At 35.2% G+C, this 11,491-nt stretch overlaps 1 pseudogene; it reads left to right on the top strand.

Moving 5' to 3' along the window:
- Nucleotides 1-3,038: 3,038 nt before the first annotated feature.
- On the top strand, nt 3,039-3,431 carry LOC110193552 (small ribosomal subunit protein eS24 pseudogene; annotated as a pseudogene).
- The last annotated feature ends 8,060 nt before the right edge of the window (nt 3,432-11,491 follow it).

Here is an 11,491-nt window from a genome sequence, read left to right on the forward strand (position 1 = left end):
AGAGCCATCTTACATAAGCATAAAAATAAAGGGAAAAAAAAGGAAGGAGAAATAAGAGAAATAAATTAGCAAAATACAAAAAAAATCTTATTTTTAATACTGTTGCAACACATTAAATCACACTTAAAAGCTTAGAATGATTTTTGACTCTTACTAAACTAATGCAAAATGTGCCCCTCCCCCACATAAATAAAAAATAGAATATTTATTAATGATTTACTATATATACAGGTACTGGGATCCATGCTAGAGATCCAAATACAAGTAAGGAAGACAATTCCTGCTCTCAAATAACTTACATTCTTATAGAGAGAAGACAATATACAAAGAAGTTCTTCTACATTTATACCTATTTTGTATCATGAATATTTTGTACATATGTCTTATCACCCCTATTAAGCTGTCAGTATCTTGAGGGAATCAAGTTTAAATGATTAACTGAAAGTATCAAATGTGCTTTAAAAAAATTTCTTTGCATTTGACTTATGGGAGGAAGAAGTAAATGACAGCAAAACACTTAAATTTTTTATTTAAAAATTATTAAAAACATTCCACAGTATTGAATGAAAATAACATTTATCAGAATTCCCTATAGCTTTTATGTTCACAGTATTCTATATAAAAAACTCATATTCAAAATAATTATTCTAATTAATTGTTTAATTATTCTAAGATTTGAAAAATCTTATGTCAAAGCTTGGATTATATTCAACATGATATATTTATTAAGGGAAGAAAGAGAAAAAAAATACATATATTCCAGCCATGTTTTCAACTTTAGAAAAGTTTAGAGAGAAAAGAAAGGAAGAGACATCAGTTACATGAGTAATATCAAATTCAGATAGAAATGAAGGGCTCTGGGAATCATATTTGTTTAGAAAACCACACATTAATGATATCTTACTTACACTATATTTTTATTTATTTTGTTAAATGCTTCCCAATTACATTTTAATCTGGTTTCTGTCACATTTGGTTCTCTGAACAACATGAAGTTAGTTAGAAAAGTCAAATTAACTAGCAGGCTCCATTTTGTGAGCATTCTGGAAAATTTGGGGGCTATTGCATTTCTGTTGCTAGATATCAGGCCACAAAATCACTCCTTTCAGTGACAGTAAATGGGCAATGGATATAGATGGTTTTATAACAGATTAAAGATTATTAAATGCTTCATTTCTAAGGGTAAAAAGCAAAATGGCTCCTACCACTTTGATTTGACATGAGGATAAGTTGTAGAATATAATGAAATTTCAAAATTTTATACCCTAAAGATTCTGCAAAGAAACTAACTCTTTTGCCTAGTGAATGGACATCCTCTGTTAAGCAAACAATAAGGAGTATTGTGGTTTTTTCCCCCTAAATTCCTTGTATAGAATGACATAGTACAAATCAAATATGACCAAACATCTTCAGTCTTTCAAAAGAAATCTTCATTGGACCTATACTTTTCCTCTCTTTTTCAGCCAAAATCCTTGAAAGAGCTATCTAGATGCATTGACTTTACTTTCTCTTCTCTCATTCAATCTTCGACTCTTTTCATTATTGTTTCTGATCTCATCCCTCAGTTGACACCACTTTCTCCAAATTTATCGACCAATGATAGTCTTTGTTTAAAACAAGGTTGTATGGGTATCTTTTGTTTTTATATCATCATAATTATCCCAAGTAATTCTCTCCTTTCTCCTCCCAGCAATCCATCACATAAAATAAATTGCATTTTTTAGAGATAGTAAAGTAAATGAACGCAACTGGTAAATTAATTGAAAAAGTCCCAAAACATGTACTAAATGACTGCAGACCTCCCATCTCCACAAACGATGATTCGATGGTGTTGTGTCACATCTTCATTTGAGTCTTATTGATCTTTATACTTTTGATTTTTTGGTATGTAGTTGTGTTGTCTGCTCACTGCACTTTGTATCAATTCATATAGATCTTGCTGAAGCTACTGTCAAAGTTAATATTTTACTGATTCTCTAGGATTTTCTAAGTATACAATCAGATCATCAAGAAATAAGGATAGTTTTATATCTTCTTTATTTATCTTTAGACATTTAATTTCTTTCTCTTATCATCTTGATGTTGCTAGTATTTTAAGAACTATATCAAATAATAGGGAGGAGAGTGGACATTCTTGCTTCATGTATTTATTGAAAATTTACATATGATGACACATATATGATGCTTGCTTTCAGTTTTAAAATTTTTAAAAAAATTTTAAAATGATATTAAAAAGGTCTTTCTGTGCCTATAACTTGTTGGGTTTTTAGCACATTGTACTTTTTTCCCCCTACATCTATTGAGGTGATGATGTGGTTTTGAAGTTTTGGTTTTTTAACATAATTAATTATATTGATTCTTTCTCTATTGATGAACCATCTTTTCATTCCTGATATAAATCCCACTTAGTCATAATGAATGATTTCTTGAATAAAGTGCCATAGTCTTCTAAAACAGGGAATGATATAACATAGAAAGAAAGTATAGGCTAATATCATTATTGTGTCAATGTTCATTAATGACATTGGCATAGAGATTTCTGTATTCTTTCTCTCATTTAGGTATTATGTCTATATTTATATCATAAAAGAATTCTGTTAGTGTGCTTTTCTCCCAGTTTTTGAGAACAATTTGTGAAGCAGGGGTACTACCTCTTCTTTAAATTTTTACTAGAACTCTCCTGGGGATCCATTAAGATTAGGATTTTTTTTCCCCTTTGATAGCTCATTTACAGCTAAATCTATTTCCTTTTCTGAGTTTGGGTTATTTAAGATTTCTATCTGATCTTTTATATTTTTGGAGGTATACCTCTCTATCTTTTGTGTTCTCAGTTTTGTTAGCATATAACTGTAAAAAATGTGCTGATTATTCTTGTATTTCTTCTGGTTTTGCTGTGATTTCATTTTCCAATTTTTTTTATTGTTTTGATTTCCTGCTCCTTGTAAAATCAGATCAGTAAGGGTTTATCAATTTTCTCACTCTTTAAAAACAGTTTTTCCTTTCCCTCGCCTGCTGCTCAAGGAGCCAGCCGCAATGACACTGTAACCGTCAGAACCAGGAAGTTCATGACAAACAGACTTTTTCAGTTTAAACAGATGGTTATAGACGTCCTTCATCCTGGAAAGGCCACAGTGCCCAAGACTGAAATTAGAGAAAAACTGGCCAAGATGTACAAGACAACTCCAGATGTCATTTTTGTCTTTGGATTCAGAACCCATTTTGGTGGTGGCAAAACAACAGGCTTTGGCATGATTTATGATTCCCTTGACTATGCAAAAAAAAAAAATGAACCAAAGCACAGACTTGCAAGGCATGGCCTGTATGAGAAGAAAAAGACATCAAGAAAACAGGGAAAGGAAAGCAAGAACAGAATGAAGAAAGTCAGGGGTACTGTGAAGGCAAATGTCAGAGCTGGCAAAAAGAAGGAATAAAAGGCACTACGGATGATGTTTACCTGTGAAGATAATTTTTCATCAGAGCATAAATAAACTATGTAAAAACTTCAAAAAACACAATTTTTACTTTTATTTATCTTTTTTTCCAATTTGTCTATTTCTCCTCTAATTTTAGTATCTCTTTTTTTATGTGCTTATTTTCAGTTTGGTTCCCCTTTTTCATTGTCCTTCCTTCTCAGATGGATGCTAATTATTGCAAGTGGCAGAGAGGACACTGGCCCATGGTAATGTTCCTGCTTCACAGATCCCTAATCATGCAGACCATCACTGATCTCTACCTTTACCTGATTACTTTTTTTTCCCATTTGTCTCAAAAATCTCAACCTATGTCTTTGCTGTCCTACTCCCCCAGGTTCCAGTTCCAATTCCCCCTGCTCCAAGTTCAGACAAGTAGATTTTTCAAACTCCAAATCCTCTAGATTGCACCCAGTACAAGGTCCCCATTTCTCTTCATAGGCCATCTGTTTTCACCCATAGTAGGATTCAGCAAAGGAAGCCAAATCACCACAGCAAGGCCTACTTCCTTCATTTTCATTCTTTCCCCCTTCTTCTTCACCCATTCTTCTCTAGGCTCTTTCTAAGACCACAAGAATCATATTCCTCTCATTTCTGACCTTTGATTTGACTCTGGCAAGTCACACATTTCTCTCTATTCCTCTCCTTTCTCCCTCCATGTACCTTCCCATGTTGTAATATGGTACCACAAAAAAAAAATTGATTCACCTATGGCCAGAGTGTTGCCAGATTCTGTCCATAATGTCCCAGGCCTGCCTCTTCACTGCTACTTTCACCTTTGTTTCATTGTATTAATTTAGAAAGAAATCAATTATGGTTCCATCTGCTGTTATGATGTTGCTTTCCTTGGCCACTACATTTATTCATTCCTCCTGAATTTCTGTTGTTTGTAGTGTTTGAGGAGAAAATTGTCTCTTCAGTTATGGTTTCCTTTCTAAATTTTTTTTTCATATACTTCTTTATTATTGAATGTCCATCTTTTTTTTCCCATTTATGGTTAACCCTGTATTTGCAGAGTGGGTCACCCTGGGCTGTTTCCTAAGCTTCATTGATTTTCGTAACATATTATTGCCTTCCTTCCTACATTTTCTGGTGGGTTTAGAATAGTTTTATTGCATTTGAATTTCCTTTCCATTATATTTGAAAGTTTTTCTTCTGATTGTTTGCAGAACTTGTTTCTGAAGTGAATTATTAAATTTTACCACTATGTATTTTGGAATTTTCAGCCTTGCATAATTTTCTGGAAGTGATCTAAGAATTCTTTCAAACACTATTTCATTTTCTATACTCAGAGGTTCTGTGCAATTTTTTCCTATTATTTCCTGCATTGTGGTGTTAAGATTGTTTTTGTTTGTCCTGCTGTGTTCTTCTGGGAGACCTATCTCTACAAAAGATATATGTATGATGTGAGGCATCTTGTCTTTGAAATCAGTGTGTTTTGTGTGCATAGTGAGCATATTTTCCTCTTACTATTTTTTGCTTCTCTTGTTCTAGATTTTCTTTCACTTTTGCATAATTGTATTTCTAATCTGTTGTTCACTGTTATGTTTCTTTGGTGTAATTTGCCATCACAGATTCCAATTTTTTCTATTTTGACTATTATTTTTGCTGTGCAGGCCACAAATTCTGCTCTCATAATCCTTTTTCTTTTGAACCATCCAAAAGCAGTATTTTCACTTTTTGCTCACATTCCGTAGGATTCTCTGTCTCATCAAATGTTGGATCATTTCCCTTTGTTTTGAAGTATTTATTACTAGATGCTTGAATTTGCACCCAGACCTTGTACTGGGTGCAATCTAGAGGATTTGGAGTTTGAAAAATCTACTTGTCTGAACTTGGAGCAGGGGGAATTGGAACTGGAACCTGGGGGAGTAGGACAGCAAAGACATAGGTTGAGATTTTTGAGACAAATATCTCTTTCTATTGTTAATGTTTTCCATGTTGATTTATCTTCTTATGTTCAAGTTCTTTGAGTTTTCTTCTTCCTGAGATTTTTGGTCACTTCATTTTTTTTCCAGTAATTTTTTTCCCCTATTGCTTACTTTGTAACTCTCTCCACTGTGATGGTGGATTCCTTAAACTATCTTAAACTATCTCAGTCTCTTCACATTCCGGGAAATTCTCAGTTCAGTAACCTATGTCTCTGCCACAAGTGACATTTTGTGGGGAACAGAAGTGCAAGAACTGGTCCCAGGATTTTGGAGTGCTCCTCAGGCTTACTAGAGTGCTACATGGCATGCACATATGCACATGCACCTGCATACACGTGCACATACACACACACACACACACACACACACACACACACACACACACACACCCCTGTGTGTGTCCTGAAATAGTGCCTGCCCCAATGTCTCTTTTTTTTTCCCTCAATTCTCTGACTTAGCCCTGGGTGTTCAGGGAGCTACCACAGTAGTGCTATGGGCAGCAGCAATTCATATATTTGCAGTGCTGTTGCACTGGCTGTTGCTGTCTAGCCCCCAGGGTGCTTTTTCTACTGAAGGGTTTCTCACAGCCTGGTGCCAGGGTCTCCATAACACTAGAAAAAGGGAGAAAAGATGAGATGTGGGGTTAGGTTATGTTGAAAGCCCCCAGGTCCTTGGATCTGTTAATGAAGCCTCACTATTGGTGGCAAGGGAGTTGAGGGATGGATGCTGAATGAACTTAAGGACAGTGAGCTTCAGTCAATGGTTTTTTTTTAAATATTTTTTTTATTCTGGTTCTTTAGGCCATAGAAATAATTGAAGTTATTTTTATCTTTGGTGCATAATTTTTGTTTTGAAGAGGTTTGAGAGGTCATGGAAATCAGAGAAAATGTCTAGTTCTCTTATCTTGCTGTTATTTGACCTATCAATAATATCTTTGCTCCAAAGTTGATAGTCTTTCTAGTTATCATCCTTTTCAACATATCTGCTTCATTTCACACTATTGACTACCTTATCTTCCATGGATGATTTCTCCACTCTATTTCCCCCCCTGACATTATTCTATTCTGGTTCTCCTTCTACCAGCCTGACCTCTACTTCTTAGGTTCCTTTGCTGACTCATCTTCCATATCACGTCCCCTAACTATGAGTGTTCCCTCTACATGCTCTGTCTTTTGACAGCCTCCTCAGGAACAATAGCTATCTCTAAGAAAATGACTCAAATATATCTTTCTAAATATCTAAATAAATAAATAAAATGTATGTGTGTAAGAATTACTCACATCCCCAGGACCTGGAACAGTGCCTGGCATATAATAAGGCCTTAATAAATGCTTGTTGGTGATTGACTGATTGAAATACTAAATCACTGCTGTCAGGTCAGAGGCCCCTATTCCAGGACTTCAGAGCCTATCATAATTATAAAAATGACTTGTTGATATAGTAGGGGCACATCTGGTTACCCAGACACATGGCTATTAGTCTTCAGCAACAATTATGATACTGATTAGGGAAAGCCATTTGAGTGTCAGATTACTGTCAAACTTGTGCCTGTGTCCTGGGATTGCATTAGACTGGGCAGGATGGATAATGAGGGATATGTGAGCTACAGGGAAGAAACCTAATGGAAGTAACAAATTCTTCTCATGGCCATAGAAAATATATTTCAAGGGAGCAAAGAGAAGGAATGATCATATTGATGAGTCTGCAATAGTTTCCCTAAATCTAGGACCTCAGCAGAATTCTGATGATCATGGAAACAAGTGGTGTGAATCCCTGTATATCTGAGGGATGTCTGCATACTTTCATGCTGGTTACTGAAACAAAGTTAAGACAAGATTATTGACTCTGTGTTCACCTTGTCCACCCATGAAAAAGGGGGAGATTATCCTCACTCTCATAAATGTTTCCCCAGGATCTACTTCCTTTTTATGGGATATTGTATGCATTTTAAAAAATGCTTGTATGTGTATGTGTGTGTGTGTGGGGTGCTAGTAATTATTCTCTCACTCGCTTATTGTACTGTGGATTACTTTGTTTTCTTGTCTTAATTAAATGCTCTACTATTTTATTTGTTACTCCTGCATGGCCTCTGAATAGAGAAGGTATCAGATTGGGGCTAAAGATGTATTTACATAATTGTTTGTCCCAAACACCACCATTACTGATTTCAATCAAGTCAACAAGAATTTATTAGATGCTTACTATGTGCCATTGACTGTGCTAAATGCTAGAGATACAAAGAAAGGGAAAAAAAAACATTCTTTCCTTTCAAGAAGCTCATAATCTAATAATATGGGAAACAATTCTATGTACAAACAAGATATATAAAGGATAAATTGGGCTAATTTCAGAGGGAAGACACTAACATTAAAGAAGTTTAAGAAAGGCTTCATGGAAAAGGCAGCATTTTACTTGAAACTTGAAAGAAGTCAAGTGGTGGAGAAGAGGTGGGAAAGAATTGAAGGCATGGAGGATACCATAAAAGGAAATATATCAGACTTATACTTTCTCTCAAAATCTAAATCTACTCAGGTTTTTCATAAATAGCACTGTGAAATGGACATAGATATCAACAATATAAAACAAATGATCTTTTAAAAAATATACCAACATTTAATTTTGAAATTCATATAAGAAAGTTTAATCAATGTTCCTGATTTCTATAGGATCCCTCCCTTTTCTCTTTGTATACTACTTATGCAGGATGTCTCCTAAAGTCTTAGAACAGTTTTAAATTGCTTTCCTGGCTATTAAAACTTAAAACTACACTAAAACTTTTGGAATATCCTGTATTTCTTGAATGTATGATGAGAAACTTAACTTTCCTACCAACAGTGCTTTCTATTAGCAACTATAATGTAGATTTCTGTGCACTCTCCCCCTCCCCCAGTCAAATTTGAGCAGGAGATGGATGGAGAGTGACAATGGAAGGTGGAATTGTGCAACTTGTCTCACTCCGGATCCTTTCTCTTCTCTCCTGATGACAATGTTGCCTCAGGTTCAGCAAATTTTGCCATGTAGACATTAGAGGCATTTTTGCCCAAGTGCAAAACTGTAGCCTAATACATACATACATACATACATACATATTTTATATATATATATATATACATATACACATATATATACACATATATATGTGTACACACACACACACACACACACACACATATATATATATCACTATTATAAGTTTGATAAACTCCTAAAACACAATATAAAATGTGTTTACTCCTTCTAATCAAATGATTATAGAATTATGTAGAATTAAGTTGCTTATGCGAGATATATGGGTTGTTCATGGAGTGAGAATGGAAAGGGAAGAAGTCCAAGCCTCAATATTACTGAAGAATAACAACATGAAGTCTTAGTGCTCTTGTGTTACCTTATCCACATGTTCTGAATTTGCTTCCAATGCTTCTACTTCTCCATTTATTTTTTCCTCATGTGTACCTGTGAAGAAGCAATCAAACTGGGTGTGTGGAAAGGTTCCATGTTTTCTCATTAGAGGGCTACAGTGATATTTCCAGGGACTGTATTCCCTAGAAAAGGAAAGCAGTGTCTTGGTTCCCTTGGTTGCACCAGCACTGACAAAGACATACTGTAATTAAACAGCCTGTGTGCAGCTTCATAAAACATATGGGAAACAATCACTTGTTTTATTTAGGATAGGGAGCTGCTGTGCTGAGAATCTGTACTGGCTTTGTCTAAGGCTTTAGTCATGAATATAAATTCATGGGCAAATGTCAGGTGGCAAAGGAGGAAGAGTTAGTCACAGAACCAAAAACAGTGTGAATTTTAGGACGTTAGCCATGGTAAATGTTGTTTCCTGAAGGTGAATTTCAAAATAACCAAACAGCCTCTTGTATGAAAGGAGAGGGAATGGAGAAGGAAGAGGGGGCCATATGTAGCTCTCTTGCTGTAATAAAATGCAATTAACACCATCAATTAATACTCTCTTCTATCAGTGGGAATTGATGCCTAACTTGGGAATGACTTCAAGGGCTTATCTTTCCATCTGATGCCTCAAAAGGAAAATAGCATTAGGTAAAAGAAGAAACTGGCTGCAAACATAACAGAAAACATTGGCATTTTCTAATAGGATTCCACCAATAGTAGTTCATTAGCAGCTAGACTCTGTAATTGATCCCTAAAATAAAGGCTCACTAGAAGCAGTAAATTTACACAGCAAAACACTATGAATTTAAAGACCAAAGACCTGATTTTATTCTGTATTATAATGGTGCATGCCACCATGCATGATGTAATTAGATGATTTCTAAGTAAAAATCTTAGTCCTCTCTGAATCTCTTAGTGACCATGTAGGATGCTTATAGTATAAATAGATAGTTTAATATATAGATGTATATCGATAAAATGCTCATGGACAATGATCTGGGTTAATAATTGAATACAAAGAGGAAGATTGAATGAATGGATTTGTAAATTTACAGTAGTTTTAATCACCCAAAGTTTCTCCCTGGAACAAAAGATATTTTGAAACAATATTAATCTCCTATTCTTATGTGACTGCAAGCCACAGAACATCATAGTCTGAAAAATTACAGTTGAGAGTTTATCCAAATTTAATTAATAATGGAAAGTCTGACATTGATTATGAATGGGCTTCAATGTGTTAATGGGGGCCCAAAGGCTCAACAGGAACTTTCTTACCCCCATTCCATCTGACTCAAATTGTTCAGATCTTAACATTCTTTGAAATTCCCAACAGGAATAAGCCATGGGGAGATCACCTCTTCTCTTGGCCTAGATCCTAACTCTCACTGCCTACTTCCCACAGGGTGCTGGATGTTCTCTTCTTGCTAGATAATGATGCCCACCTTTCCCTATCCTCTTACTTACCAGAGGCTTACTTCACTGTGACCTTCAGAACTATTATCCTCTTCCCAACAGTTGTTTGTCAGGTATATGAGTTCTCACACCACTTGGATGATCAGGGAGAGATCATATGTTCCCAGATTAAGAGAATAGACCACTGAACTTTATCATCTGCCATGACTTTGTTTTCTAATGCCCCCAAGTCTTATTCTATTGCCTGACACCATTCATTCTTGGGCATTATGATATGATCTGCAGCTGAACCCTCCTACATTAGTCTCCCCTAATTAGAAAGATAGTGAGGAAAAAAAATTATTAATAAGTTATTGTGAGCTCTGGAGCTATGAATCAAAACAAAAGAAAGACTTTCTGTGCCTTCAAGTAGCTTATATTCTGGTAGTAGAAAATAATACATAAAAGAGAGCAGGTGGGGGAAGAAGGTATCCATCTGGGGACAAGGTGGAGTAGTTTAGGAGTCATAGGCTAGTCTAGGTATGAAATGAGCCTTACTGGTGTGAGTGTTTCCTCAAATGGAGGTTTGGAGAGAAACTCACTAATCAGAGGCTGTAGGAGAGTCACTGACAATACATGAAGATCACTAGAACAAAAGTAGAGAAGTTGTCTGTGGAGTCATGGGCTGGTCTGTGATTGAACTGAAGTCAAAATATATGCTCCCTGAGAATAAGTAGAGCACTGAGCGCAGATTACACAGCCAGTATTCATCAGAGGCAGTACTTGAAGCCAGGTCTTTTTGGCTCTGATGAATTGTTGCCTCTCTGCTTGATAAATAATAAGTTTTTAATGAATGCTTTCCTATTGTATCCAATTTCATTATCAGATAAGAATTATACAAGACAAGAGGTATAAGGAATATTAGCATATAAAAAGGTATAAATACAATCTGTTAAATTTGGTTGATTTTCTTGATGGCATAAACCATTCTCAATCACTTGATTAGTTGTCCATCTAGAGTAAGAATATTAACTATTGAGAAAAATCAAAATCAACATCAAACTAGAAGAAAGAATAAAAATGATAAGACAGAGTTTGAAATGAAATCAGCAGAAACTGGGTGTAAACCAGTATCTTACACCATTTACCAAGACAGGGTTAAAATCGATACATGACCTAGATATAAAGAGAGATGTTTCAAGAAAATTAGAACATGGAACATATTACTTATCAGACTTACAGAAAAGTGAACAATTTATAAATACATAAGAGATAGAGAGCAAAGTTAGGTGCAAAATG

This window comes from Phascolarctos cinereus, unplaced genomic scaffold (genome assembly GCF_003287225.1).
Source record: "Phascolarctos cinereus isolate Bilbo 61053 unplaced genomic scaffold, phaCin_HiC Scaffold_4;HRSCAF=312, whole genome shotgun sequence".
Taxonomy (NCBI): domain Eukaryota; kingdom Metazoa; phylum Chordata; class Mammalia; order Diprotodontia; family Phascolarctidae; genus Phascolarctos; species Phascolarctos cinereus.